The sequence below is a fragment of the Sarcophilus harrisii genome, chromosome 5, assembly GCF_902635505.1.
Source record: "Sarcophilus harrisii chromosome 5, mSarHar1.11, whole genome shotgun sequence".
NCBI classification, from domain to species: domain Eukaryota; kingdom Metazoa; phylum Chordata; class Mammalia; order Dasyuromorphia; family Dasyuridae; genus Sarcophilus; species Sarcophilus harrisii.
In genome coordinates, this window is record NC_045430.1 from 28,109,425 (window position 1) to 28,123,063 (window position 13,639).

At 35.0% G+C, this 13,639-nt stretch overlaps 2 long non-coding RNA genes across 6 annotated transcripts in view; one reads left to right on the top strand and one right to left on the bottom strand.

Moving 5' to 3' along the window:
- LOC116419689 overlaps window positions 1-13,639 on the top strand; it is a 78,115-nt gene that overhangs the window by 53,349 nt on the left and 11,127 nt on the right. The window contains exon 5 of one of the 4 annotated variants that reach the window (XR_004229968.1): window positions 8,587-8,893. The exons of 2 other annotated variants lie outside the window; for them this stretch is intronic. This is a non-coding gene — a long non-coding RNA (uncharacterized LOC116419689). Of the gene's footprint in view, window positions 1-8,586; window positions 8,894-13,639 lie in introns of those variants that run through there. One more of the 4 variants, XR_004229971.1, reaches the window with a different exon arrangement.
- Window positions 1-13,639, bottom strand: part of LOC116419690 — a 121,950-nt gene that overhangs the window by 50,843 nt on the left and 57,468 nt on the right. The gene's annotated exons all lie outside the window — the stretch shown is intronic.

The following is a 13,639-nucleotide window of genomic DNA, read 5'->3' on the forward strand; positions in this document are numbered from 1 at the left end:
GATTTCCAAGACTGCAGAGAGGGACCAGTTGAGATAAGATAACAGAATTTGCAATAGACTTTATCAGCACAATTTTCTGACATTCTCCAGCTGTGACAAGACATAATAAGTTATTGGACAAAGGGGCAAGAGATTCAAGTGTGGAAGGTAGCATAGAGTTAAAATGGTTGACCAAGGATTCAAAATATGAAAAAGATACATATATAGCAACTATAGGCTTGATGGTCTGGTTAAGAAAAATAATTAGAGGTAATCTAAATCATTTTGAAGACAAAGAACATGGTTAAGGGCCATAAAACCATAGGAAAGATGAAATGAAAAAAGACTATGATCAGATGAAGAAATTTCAGAGTTCTTGAAAGAGGCAGTTGCATACTTATTGGTAAAAATATGATCAAGACTCAATCATCCGTGTATGTTGCTGAGGTAGAGTGGAGAAATAAGGCATGTGATTTAGCAGACTAAGGAACTGAAAGATTAGGGGAGTTAAGGGAGTATGAATTTGAATTTTTAAATCCCCTAATGTGAAGGCAAAATTTGAAGTGGAGGCCAAGAATGTAAATTGGACATTCACCTTACTGAGGGAGGAAGATTATCAATTGATATCGATACATTGTATAACATAATATAGTCAATATAAGGTATATTGATTATCAATAGTCAAGATTCAGCTGGTTCTGGGCTGAATCGTAAATAAAGTTAGGAGAAAAGGTTTCTGAGTGATGTTGGTCTTGGGGGATTCTTAACCATGCCTTTCCATACACCCTAAAAGAGAAGCTTTTTGTCCTTGGTGATCTCCCTTTCATTCTTTTACCACCTCAGGAAAACCAATGTGATTCTCTGGTTGTACAATTATCTCATTCTCAATAAATGACAAGTTCACCACCTTTTTCCAGGCATCCATGTTCTCAGTGATTTCTTTAATGCTCTTTCCCCAGTTTATTCTACTAAGCCAAATGCTCTTTAAAAATTAATACACAGCAGCAAGAGGGAGATCCCTGACTCGTGAAGATGACATTCTAAATAGAGACAAGAAAAATATCTACGTTGGCAATTGTAATACAGGTTATAGTAAGAAGAATGCCTCCTGTCCAAACTAGGATGTAGAGACGAAAATTATATATGTCATCCATTTGTGTGTTTGTGTGTGTGAATGCACATACATGCTATAGATCACCTTGTGCTTATATGACATAAAGAAATTCAGCAGAGTCCAGAATTTAATGCTAGGAGAATGATTTAAATTGAATAAGGGAAATTGCCAAGTTGTTTTAATGTCTGTAAGCTTCTATTAGAAACAAAAGTCTCTGTGTTAGTTGCAATGATTCTTTAATATTTCTGGTAAGTGACAGTGAGTTATAGAATATGATAACCTCTGAAGTTTCCAGAGAGAATGTGAATGTGAGGAGGAACAGGTGGCAGAACATTACTGACAAAGGCTTATGATACAGAAGTTGTGTAAAAGAGAATTTCACAGATACATATGAAAAGAAAAATGAACTAGTCATATGGCAAAAGTAAGATATAACTGACGAACAACCTAATTCTGACGGTATCTTCTCAAGTCAAAAGAAAACACAGAAAGTCTCTATAATTTTGGATACACTCATCTATTGAACATCTGGAAATATATGGTCAAAAGTCACAAAGGTTTAGCAAGCAGGAGTAGGATAAGATCTCCATCATTGAAGCAATGTCCCTATCCATGAAAACACAGTTTAAAACACATTTGGTCAAGAACAGCTTCTTTGAAGCTAGAAAAGACATTGATCCCTATGAGGAAGCTGAGACAAAGCATGTTTAAGTGACTTTGAATCTGAAGTGGCATTTGACTTCTGGTCTTTCTGACTCTTAGTTCAGTGCCTTAACCACTATATCATAGTTCCTCTTTTCTTAAATGTCATAGATACTTTATTAGCTAGTGCATCTAATGTTTTCTTGGCATTAGTAATGAGAATAAATTACTAATGGAAAACACCATTTTCTAGATCTACACAATCTCAAAGCCTCCAATTGCCTCCTTCCTAATTTCTCTGAAACTTTCAGAATGGTTTGGTTTAGCTGAGCTTCATGCCAATTTCTTGACACACTTATTTTTTGCAATTGTCTTTGATCGTTTTAAATGGAAGCTCTATTCCTAACTGTCCTTTTTACTGACTTCGGCAATGTTTAGAGAATGTGCTCATCATCTAAACTAACATTGTCCTTGGCTAATATTTGTCATTACTTGGCAAAAAGATTAACTGTTTGCTGGCCAAGGTGATTTCTGGGCTCATTCAGCCTCCTCACTGTGACAGCTGTTTTTTTTATGAATTGAATTTCTCTTAGAAATGATATCACAGTCAATGACATTAATTTTTGTCTCTTTCCTAGTTTTTGGATCCGAGAATTTGTTGAAACCAGTCGAGTTGGAGTTGTTGTAATCAAACAATGTATTTTCATCTTTATTCTTTCTTCTAATTTTTGATTATTTTGACTTTTGCTCTAACCTGATGATGATTTAGCAGCACATTAATGATTTTGATATAACGGCTACATCTATAACAAACATTTCCTTTCTGTTAAGATGAAGATTTTTTTTTGACATTGATCAAGATTAATAGACTGCCACAGAATGTGATATTCTTTAATCACTCCGATTGTTTTGTTTTCAACTCTTGACACTGAATACTTGAATTATTCAGGGAATATCAATGTTACATGGTACTGTATTTGAAGAGATCATTATAAGTCAACCAGTTAGCCAATTAACAAGCACTTTAAAAAGTTCTTGCCTTTTTGGTACCTGAGGGAAGGGTGTGTGTGTGTATCATATATGTATCAATGTACTTATATACCATACATGTATAGGTAATTTGTTAGGGCAGTCACTACAACATGGAAGACATGGAAAGGTTAAAGATAATTGTTAATCTCTGACCTGAGCTTAGAGAGGAAACATCCTAGATCCTTCATGTATTCAAGTATATTACAAAGAACATCTAGGATGTAAGGTCTCCATCTAAATTCATGTAGAACCTTCTCTTTATTTTGATAAAGTAATAAGAACAATGGATTTTAAAGTCAGAAGATCAAAACGTACGTCTGATACTTAAATCTATGTGAGTTTGAGCACATCACAACTTTCTCAGTCTCAGTTTCCTTATCTGTAAAATAAGATGGATGGTGTCTAAACTCCCAATAACTTTAACTATATGACATTATGATTCAAAAGAAATAAGATTTCAGACAATTCAGTAAATTTTATTAGAAGGTTTTGCACATATAACCTGATTCATGAAATATCTTTAAGAGAATACAGTCAAATGTCAATTGTCCTCCTTTTAGAGAAGGGAAGTCAACATGTCAAGTTAAATAGAATTTATTAAAAGTGCCTACTATGTGATAGACTTGGTGCTAAGTTCTGGAAAGAGCTTTTGATAACATTTTCAGGATCTCTGCCCCTTAGGAAACATAAATCTGACCTTAGATATTCATTAGCTATATAGTCCTGTGCAAGTCACTTAAATGCTGATTCAGTTTTTTCATCTGCAAAATATGAATATGATAGCATCTATGTCCCAGAATTGTAGTGAGGTTCAAATGAGAAAAGAATTTTAAAGTGCTTACCATGGTACTTGGCACATAGTAAATGCTAGATAAATGTTAGCTATTATTATTACTGTTGTTATTAATTATGTTAAGTATGTTGCTAAGTTCTGAGAGACCTTTTGATAACTCAGGATCTCTCTCTGCCTCAATTTTCTCACTGTGAAAATGGGGATAATAATAGCATTTACTTTGCACAGTTGTTAAGAGAATTAAATGAGATAATAATTGAAAAGTTTCTTTATAAATCTTAAAATGCTATTATTAGCCATTATTATTATCATTTCTGTGTTCTACTGAAAAGTTTAACATTCTGGGTATTACTGTATCAACACAAGATTATGGCACACTTAAAACTGAATACTGATTCTTGGGGAACAGAAAACAAAGTCTCTTAATATGAGTCTCTTTAAATGTCTGGGGTTGCTTATTTGAATAACCAATAAACCTTCTTCCTTGCTAAATTCTGAATAAAAATGGCATTTCCAAATATGTTTTAGTGCAGAATGAGATGTAGAAAAGAAATCGTTCTGTTTACTGGGAACCCTGTGGGGCAATAAATTGTAACTTCACTTACCCGTTGAGTTGTAAATATTGGCCAGATAGGTGTGAATAATGGAGGAAGAGTCTACCTTTTGCAAGATTTTAACTAGGGATGAAAGATAAAGCTTCTTCATAGACTAACTCTAATACAAATTTGAATTTTTAGAAAAAACTGTTTGCTGGAATGACCTTTCCTAAATCACTGCAAGTCCTTTTCTTCCACTGGTTCAGTAAGGAATTCTACTCAATGAAAATCACCAAGAGCGTCAGTTCACTTGGTCTTTCTGAAGAGGCTGGACCATAGTTTGAAAAATGCATGAACCAAATTGAATATGGTTGGTCCTCTCTCTGCCTCAAAAAATAACTAAAGTGGGGGTGTTGTTAAGCCTCTAAAAAGAGAAGAAAACTAAAATTCAAGTTTTTTTTTTAAAGATGACTAAAGTTTGAGTTGGAAAGATCATGCATTAAGATGAAAGATGAAACAGATGCAATACGCTGCTAAGATCAAAGAGCTCCATCAATTCATCCTGAGAGTCAAAATCCAGCTGAGCATAGGGGCCCTGTCTGCATAATAAGAAAGGTTGACTAAAACATAAGGATTAAACAGATGAGCTGTCTCCTGTGAACGTAGGGGAGAGAAACCCCGCTGAGCTACTTGTAAAGACACTTTGGAATTGTACACCTGCTACTCCACAGTGAAACCTACAGGAGGTCAGTCTAGCAGAATAAATTCCACTAATGGACTAAATCGCTATCTTTAAGAGAAGCGAGTGTGTCCCAAATGGATGCTTTTTTTATTTGCCAAGATATTTTTGGTCTGGGGAAGTGACAAGTTTATGAGCTTTAGTCATTTGCCCTGAAGTTGTTTTGCAGTTAAAAAATGCTTCTGTTAAAAATAAAAGAAAATGTGCAAAAAAGGGAAAAAAAAGTTAATATATCTTATGATCTTAGCATAAAGCCAAATTTTTATTAGGTAAATATACCCATCCCCAATCAGGTAGACAACTGTCTTGTAATATCCTGGTTAATGTTTTCTGTTTTTAGTGTTGCTGAAAATCAGATGGCCTCCTTCTCCCCCTTTTATATGACAGGAATTATGGCTCTTGTGTTCTTAGAAGAAAATGTGGGAAAATATCTCATACCTATTAGAAACAGCACTAATTTATGGCAAAGTATCTAGAATAAGAATGCAAGGCCAAAACTAAATTGCTTTTCTATTGGTCAGCAAGATGCTTCTTCATCAATTTGGTTACTTCTCCCATTGATGCATACAGCAACCCTTCCATATGTTAGTAGACGGTCCTTAAAAGTTCTTTGTTGTTATTTAGTTAGTTATGTCCGACTTTTCATGACCCCATTTAGAGTTTTCTTGGCAAAGATAATGGGAATGGTTTGCCGTTTCCTTCTGAAGCTCATTTTACAGATGAGGAAACTGAGACAAATGGGTGAGTGACTTGCCCAGATTCTCACAATTGATAAATGTTTAAGGTCAGATTTGGACTCAGGTCTCCTGACTTCAGGCCCAACATTTTATCCCCTGTGCCACCTAGCTGCCTTTCCTTAAAAGTTATTGAGGTTAACATAAATAACCACCCAGTGAGAAATCTTGTTTTGAAACTCAGTAATATGAATGCACTGTCCAAAATATGTGACAAAATGAATACTGAAACAAAATGATTACAACTGCTGAAATGTGTCTTCTAGGAGAGAAATAACAAGCAAATCAAATAAATAAACCATCCCTCCCCCTTCTAAGATGGGTTATTAGCAAATGGAGTCAGCAAGAAAATGTCATTAGGGTCATTTTTGTCAAAGAATATCTTAGACTATTGACCCTGATGTTACTCAAGTGAAGAATGCTTATTCGTTTCACACGTATTGGACAAGACTAATTTTTACATGGCATGGGAAGAGTATTTTGTGCAATGACACATACACCAGATAGATAGACCCTAATTAAAGGGGTTAGAGACTAAAACCCTCCATTCACCAGAGCCTTGAAATAATTTCATGAAATAGGCAAATAAGATTGTTAATACTGAATTTGCAGTTATCAAAAAGAGAATCCCCCCAAAATAGAACCAGTAGCCAAAAGTCAAGGAAAGGTTAATGGAAGGACTGAGGATGGAATTCAGAATTCCTGAACTAGTGCAATCTATTGTTCAAATAAAGCAATCTAAATATTCCTAATAAACACCTACCTCATTAGCTCATTATACCTAGCATTAATATATCACAAGATTCTATATGTACACTATCTCATCTGATCCTCATGAAAACCCTATAAGGTATGTGCTAATATCATTCCCATTTTACACATAAGGAAATTAAGGGTGGACAAGGTTGACAGATTTGCCTGGGATCACACAGTCAATAAATATTTGTGGTAGGATTCAAACTCAGTTCTTCCTGACTCCAAGTCCAGTACTCTATTCACTACATTATTAAATTTCCTATAAATATAAGGCATAAAGAAATTTGGCTCTATTTTGCACCTGCTGCTCTGTTTGGTTTCAACTCCATAGAACAGGATTCTCCCACATCTGGTGTCTTCCCCATCCTATTCCGTCTGCCACTCTTTCCAGACTCCTTTTGTCTCTTCCCATTAGAAGGTAAACTACTTAGGGCAGGGACTAATTAATCTATTATATCCCTAGAATTTCAGTAGCTGGGGGGAGAAAAGAGGGGCACTACAGTACACAGAGAATAGTACCTGGAAGCAGGATGGCTCATCTTCCTTAGTTCAAATCTGAACTCAGATGCTTATTAGCTATGTAACCATGGGCAAATCACTTCCCCATATTTATCTTAGTTTCTTCCTCTGTAAAACCAGTTGGAGAAGGAAATAGCAAATCATTTTAGTATCTTTGCCAAGAAAACTCCATATAGCATCATGAAGTCAGACATGACTGAAAAAAATATGACTGAAGAACAACTTCTCAGCACAGTATTTGGTGCATTGTAAGCCCTTAATAAATGTATATTGGATTGGATTAGATTAGAGTATTGGTTGGATATCATGTGACCCTAAACAGCACTTAACCTCTTTGGATTAAATCAATTTACAAGCATGTATAAAACATTTATTATGTACTAAATTCTAAAGATAAAAATACAATCACTGAAATTATTCTTGTTGAAAAGAAGCTTGCATCCAAATGTACTTTAATAGCTAGAGAATGTTCAGATTTGTTTTGGTAGAGGAATTTCCTTGTCTGAGAATTCACTACACCAGCACTAGTCTTTATTCTTATCCTGATTCCATGCATGGTTGTAGGCATTGAGGTAGTTGGAAAGAGGTGGAAAAAATGCCAAGATCCCTTCTTGGGCCAGGAGTGCTTATCACTTAACAAGGAAAACAAAATCAATGTGAAAAAACAAACAAGTAACAATAGCAGGCAGTGACTGCCACATGGATGTTACTGAAGAAAAGTGATACAAGGATCTGAAAAAGAGAGATTAGAGAGTCAAGGTCATCAAGGATGACTTCAAGTTGAAATTTGAATTGGCCTTTGAAGAATAAAGATGTTTTGAATGAATTTTCAGAAAAGATTAGGGTATCCTATATGGGGAAAAAAAGAGAGTAAAGTGATGCTGTGAGGGTATTTTTTCACATTCAACAGCAGGAATGACTTCATTTTTGCCTTTGCATCTCATTCACCCAGTACAGCACCTGGCACATGGTAGGCACTTAATGAATGTTTGTTGATTTGAATTGAAAGAAGATAGTGCTCAACAATGAGTTTCTGATTTTTAGCTTGATGAATCCAGTGTCTAATACATAGTAGATACTCAATAATTGCTTGTTGATTGATTAATCATAAACGTAGAGCTTGAAGGGACCTCAGAGGCTACTCTATATCCCTCATCAAGTTTCAGAGAGATGATGAGGTCACACAGGTACATAGCTGACCAAGTTGGAATTTGAAGCCAAGTCCTATAATTCCAAATCCAGATATCTATCCTTCCATCTTTCCCTTTTCATCCTTCCTTTCTTTCTTTTAATACTTTCCTTCTCTCCTTTTTTTTTTCTTAAAGAAGATAATGAAAAATATAGTTTGTCTGAAATGAACAATGTAGAGAAGGGAGAAGCAGGATAAAAGGGCTAAAAAGAAAGGCTGGAAACAGACTGTGAAATATATTAAATTTCTGTTTATAGCATGAGGTAACCAATTGCTCTCATGCCTAATAGCCATCACCACCATCACAATTTTCCTCAATTTCCGAGGTCCTTAATCACAATCTTCCCTTAATTCTCCATATGTCAGAACTGCAACAACTTCCGCTCATTAGTTAATGACAGCTGACAACTTTATAACTTCAAAGCAGTGTTCGATTATTTAGTCTAGCAAGTTATGGGTTTGGGTTTTTGTTTGTTTTGATTTTATTTACATTTTGCTAATGTGTTTGGTTTAAAAGTATTGTTTACAAGCACATCTTTTATTCTTATTTTAGCTGGCAGGTTAATTTCTTCCAGGATCTATGGAGGCCTTATGTCACTGATTTCCACATTCCTACTGCTTGCAGATAGCAGCTCTCAGATTATTCATCATGAAGGAGTGACCACAAAGACTTAAATAACTCCACAACAAGGACTTAAGCAGACTCCACGAAGGATACCAACTCCCTCAATACCTATCTATCCTTAACAGTGGGGTAGACAACAGGATTTCTCTGAAATGGAAACATGTTTGTTTTTCATAAGTTTGTTGCAACTAAAAATAAGAATGCTAATTTATAGGAATTGTGTATTTTCCTATTAAGTGTTGTCTTTTAATTTAATAAAAAAGAGAGGGAATAGGAAAGAGAGAGAGATGGAAGGAGAAAGAGATCTATTAGATATAGATTGCTATATATAGAGGGGGCAGGGAAAGAGGAAGGGCAGGAAGGAAGGGAGAGAGAATGAGGGAGGGAGAGAAGAAAGGTGAGAGAAAGATGGGAAAAGAGGGAAGGAGGGAGTGATGGAGAGAGAGACAGAGAGGGAAGGAGAAAGAGACAGATAGAGACAAAGAAAGGGAGGGAGGGAAAAAGACAGGGAGATAGAGGAGAGGGAGAAAGAGGAATCAGAGAGAGAGGGGGGAAGAAGGGAGGGAGAGAGAGTGATAGAGAGACACAGAAAGAGGGAAAGGAGAGGGAGAGATGAAGAGGGACAAGGGTGAGAGGGAGAGAGATTTTTATATGGGGGCAGGGATAGGGAGAGAAGGAGGGAGTTAAGGAAAGGAAAAGGAAAAGGAGGGAGAAAGAATAAGTGGGGAAAAAAGAGAACAGTAGTAGAAGAAAATAGGAGAATAGGGAATGATTAGGAAGAAGGGAAAATATTAGCTCTCTCTCAAAGAAGATCTGAGAATGAGGAAGAAGGCACATTCTACTTCTGACACCAACTGGTTATATAGCTGCTGGCAATTATTGAATCACTGGATACCTCAGAGAACTCTCTAAAACTATACACTGTAAAATAGTTGCTCATTGGCATTGGTAGAGAAGGTTTTCCCATTAGTTGGCTCAATAGATTTCACATACAATTTCACATGTAGGAAACTCCTATCATGAATACTACCTTCCACTATTGCAAATGATCAACTGACTTGAAAATTATGGTTTTCAGAGTTGTTGGGGTTAAGTGACTTCAGGGTCACACAGCTCATATGTATCAGAGGTAGAACTTGAATCCTGATTCTAAGGCCAGTTAACTATACATATTCTAGGGCAATTGTGGATATGTATAGTAAAATGACGTCTTTCATCCACTATATCAATAAAATCACAAGTCTGGGGGGACATACTGTACATATTCTAAGAATGGCTAGGTTTAGAGTCCAATTGAGTTGACATTATATTCATAGTGTCTTTAAAACAAAATCACTTTATATACTATATTTCTGAGTGTTTAACTTAAGTTGGCTAACACCAGTTATGGTGTTGGGTTTATTCAGTAGAGACTGGTAAAAGTGAGGTATCTGAAATGACTATGAAAAATGTTTAAATCATCTAGAAATAAAGCACTTAAAATAATACCTTAGGTATGCAAGTCCTACCAAGTGGACAGTGCTTTAAATATTTACAATAAAGAAAATTTAAAAATTTCTCCCCTGAAGCACCTCAATAGCTCCTAAAGGAACTAAGTCCAAGAATTATGAAATGTTGACCATTCTGAATCTTACACTCTTTGTTGTAGCAGAAAATGGGACTTCTCAGAACCACATTGTACTTAACGTCCTTAAAGGCAGCAACCATTTTATTTTTACCTCTACTTTCCCAGTGTTTAGCACGGCACCAGGTACTTAACAGATACTTAATAAATAATTATTGATTAATTGATTCCAAGGAAGATATCAAATTATTTTTAAAAGTCATGATAAAAAAGAGAAAGGACTGTTAGTTTTATATTATAAAATATAAACATAAAAATACAACCTTCCAGAGTTCTACAGGAATGGATAATTTGAACAAATAAATTTTTAATGAACGTTTATTCCTGTAATAGAAAAAAAGGGAGATCTTGGACTTTCTGAACATATCAAACAATTTCTATGAAGCTAAATGATTCATGAAGTAATACAGCATCTGAAAATGGGGGGAAAGAATGTGACTTTCCTTTTCATTACGTCTCAGACTCTGTAGTGTTTAAAAATAGCTTTAAAATTACTCAGGTCAATCGCAGATCAGTTATTGAAATCTGATTCATAGCAGCCTTGTCATTTAACCAAACCAAAGGGAGAATGGGACCTGTGATTGCTTTAATATAGGGAATTGCCAGATGAGGAACTTTTCTTTGTCAGTTCAGCCCAATACCTTCTGCAGTTAGGAATTTCCTAGAGCACTGAGAGATCAAATGACTTGCCTAGAATCATATGGAGCAAGCAAATGGTGTGATATATAGAGCACTCCACCTGGAGTAAGGGAGCCTTGAGTTCAAACTTCAGAAACTTAGTGTAACCCTGACCAAGTCAGTTCATCCTGTTTGCCTCAATTTCCTCATCTATAAAATGAACTGGAGAAAGAAATGGCAAACCACTTCAACAATTGCCAAGAAAATCTCAAATGGGTCACAAAGAGTAGAACGCAATAGAAACAACTAGAAAACAAGAATTTTACAACACTGGGGTTCAGTGAATGCAAAGAAAGTGAGCATTTGAAAAAATATACGAAGTCCAAGCTCGATGACGACAGAACATTAAAAATAGCACTTTAAGGTTTGTGGTGTTGGAAAGCACATTGATTCTAGAGCCATGGGACCTGTGTTCAGATTCCTTTTCTAAAGCTTACAACTTATAAAATCTCAGTAACATCACTTAACTTACCTAAGCCCATCTGAAAAATACCAATAAGGAGGCTGGGGGATTGTGGTGAGATCAGAAGAAACATTTGGAAATCAGCCTATTCACTTTAGAATATACACATATATACACATGTATAAATTGTTCTTATTCTTATCAGGGCTGTTTTATATATATATATATATATATATATATATATATATATATATAATTAACTAAATTATTATTAAATATGTATCATACAAATATATAATTATGTAAACATGTTATTAAATATAATAATTTCTATTACATAAATTATATATAAATTTACATTATATACATATATATTATAATTTATACACTCTTAATCCTAAGAGGCAGAGACACTTCACCCATTTGTGAAAACAAATAGGTTCTAAGCAATAATTCTGTTCTTTCTAGAACCTCATCCTTCTTCTCTGACATAGCATTTTGTATCCCTAAGATATACTTAAATGATATACTTAATGAAGAATATCAAGATTAAATGAATTTTTCCAGATCTATCATCTATCACGATAGATGATAGATCTGGAAAAATTTATTGGATTCATTTATCTATCGACTTATTCTCTATCTCTATCTCTCTGTCTTTTGTCTTTCTCCTACCTCTTTCTCTTTCTCCTTTTGTCTTATTTTTTTTTTAATTTCTACTTGTCTTTCTATCAATTTACCACTCTGTTTCTCTACCTCTTTTCCTACACTTCACTTACACACCCAAAGAAAGAGCTATTTATGGAAGAAAATAATATAATAGCATAATTTCTCCTCCTTCCTCCCTTTTCCTCTTCCTCTTTCCTTTTTCCCTTTCTCTCCCTTCAAGGCAAAACTTGAAGCAAAGTTGATGTATGTTCAAGTTTTATCTTGGACACACAATGTCTATGTAACACTAAACAAGTCACTTAACCATCCAATGCTCCAGGCCAAAAGGTATCGAACACATGAACCAAAACACTCCCAAGTACAGCCTGAATCTGATTAAAATGTACTTGCCTTTGTTGGCCAAACTAAATAAAGATATAATACACCACAGATGATAATGCATTTTAAAGTCAAGCCAATATGCAGTCTGCAGGAGCCTTATGTATGTTTCTGTGTGAATTTGACACTCCCAATTTCGGGAATTCTCTGAGACTATAAATTACAGAGAAGGTATCAATCTGCATTGGTAGAGAGAGTTTCCTTATCTGGGAGCTCCCAGTATACATGAAATTACATGTCTGCTCCCTATCCCTGTAGATGTCTGAGATATATTAATCACATCCAACTCTTGGTGATGCTATTTGAGGTTTTCTTGGCAAAGATAATGCATTACTTGGCTATTTCCTTCTCCAGCTTATTTTATAAATGAGAAAACTAAGGCAAACAGGGCTAAGTGACTTGCTCAGGGTCATACAGCTAGAAAGTGTCTGAGGATGGATTTGAACTAAGGTTTTTTCTGATTCCAGGGCCAAGCAATCTATCCACTATAGCACTTTGGAATAACTTTTTTTTAAAGATGGATGAAATAAAATGCATATGATTAAAAAGAGACATTATATTGAAATAAAGGTCCATTTCCCCCCATCTAAATTCATAGAAATCCCCTTTCTCCTCCCCCCAAGTTTTAACTATTCACAGGTGAGTCCTATATTCGTCCATAGTAAGAGTTTAATAAATGCTTGCTGAACTGAGCTTAATTCAGAGAAAACAAGTACCTTGCCTGTACTATCTTTTTTACATAGTACAGTTGTTGAAATCTTTTAAATTTCAACTTCCTTTTTTTTTTTGGTCTTAGGCTCAAGCATCCTCCCCGTTCAATCTTTAGATACTTAAAAGCCCACTAAAGAGTTCTCCATTTCCCTAGGCTCAAAGCTACTCGCAAGTGAAGCAAATGATATACAACACATTAATGTTGGGTATAATGATAAATCTTATTAATGAAAGTAACTGTCAGGGAAGAATGAAAACAGAAAGACAAAGAAACTAATTTCATTTATTTTTATCCTATATGTGAATCAATTAATCCAACAAGTACAAAAGTACAAGGCTCCCCCTAGACTACTTAACATTTTGAATTTGATTTCAATCTATCATCATCCTGATCCTCTGTCCTGATTTAATTGAAAAAAAAAAAAAAAACTTGTTTTTACCAAAAATGCTGCTCTGAGATGTCCTGGTATATATTTAGATGACATCTCTTATTTGGGGTTTTGATATTTGGATAGTTT